A 1,382-nucleotide genomic window follows, 5' to 3' on the forward strand; every position below is an offset into this window, starting at 1 on the left:
AGTTAGCCACATTCAATTATACAGTCAACTGAGACGAACACACGTGTATGTGTTTGAGTGAGTATATGGTTGAGAGTATGGGGGGGGGGGGCTGTGTGTGTCTAGAACATTTGTATTTGTATTGCATGTGTGTGTGTGCGTGTGTGTGTGTGTGTGTGTGTGTGTGTGTGTGTGTGTGTGTGTGTGTGTGTGTGTGTGTGTGTGTGTGTGTGTGTGTGTGTGTGTGTGTGTGTGTGTGTGTGTGTGTGTGTTTTAGCACACAATGACACACTCCTGGTTTATTACAGTGGCGCCATAGTATTCAAGTTGATTGATTAATCCGGTGTCGCGTCCAATTTCCAGACAGCAGGGCGGTATTTGGTGAGAGAGAGAGAGAGAGAGAGAGAGAGAGAGAGAGAGAGAGATGTCTGTTAAATGTGATAGACAAAGAGACATAGAGAGAAACAGATGTCTGTTAAATGTGATAGACAGAGAGACAAAGAGACGAAACAGATGTCTGTTAAATGTGATAGACAGAGAGAGAAACAGATGTCTGTTAAATGTGATAGAGAGAGACAGAGATAGAAACAGATGTCTGTTAAATGTGATAGACAGAGCGACAGAGAGAGAAACAGATGTCTGTTAAATGTGATAGACAGAGAGACAAAGAGAGAAACAGATGTCTGTTAAATGTGATAGACAGAGAGACAAAGACAAAGCAAGAGAGGAGGGGAGAGAAGGAATATCAATAATAAACTATTGGTATACATGTAGGCCTACCAGTGGCGTCGCGTGGGTAAAATAACAGGGGAAGCCAAAAAATAATTATTAAATATTTTTATTAAAGGGGCTATGTACTATAAATGTCATTTTTCAGTCTCTAGCATTGTATTATAGTAATAGGAGTTCGTATCAATGTGTTTTAGTGTCTAAATACCATATTGGCGGATTGCTCTGATTGAGCTCAGCCCCTTTCCTCCTCCAGTAAATCAGGCCATTTTGATTTGAACGGCTGATATACGTCATACCGGCCGCTGGGTGATGCGATTGGCTCTGTGGTTGGAGCTAATGCCCGCCCCCATTCTACCTAGACTAGACAGCGAGTGGAAGAAGCCACTTCCTCAATGCTGCGAGGCGGAGTGGGGCCGTGCGCTCTGGAGGGAGAGAGAGATGGAGAGAGAGGGGGCACTTGGGGGGGGGGGGGGGGGGGGGGGGGGACACTTGCTGCGCCGTCACACGCGAGTGTGTGCACTGCAGAGGTGTCGGGTTTCGCTCTCTCTCTCTCTCTCTCCCACCCCCCCCCCCTCTCTCTCTCTCTCTCTCTCTCCCTCCTACTCTCCAGTGTGTGCAGAGGTGTCGGGTTTCTCATCTCTCTCTCTCTCTCTCTCTCTCTCTCTCTCTCT

Source organism: Notolepis coatsorum, assembly GCF_963971535.1.
Source record: "Notolepis coatsorum genome assembly, chromosome: 14".
Classification (NCBI taxonomy): Eukaryota; Metazoa; Chordata; class Actinopteri; order Aulopiformes; family Paralepididae; genus Notolepis; species Notolepis coatsorum.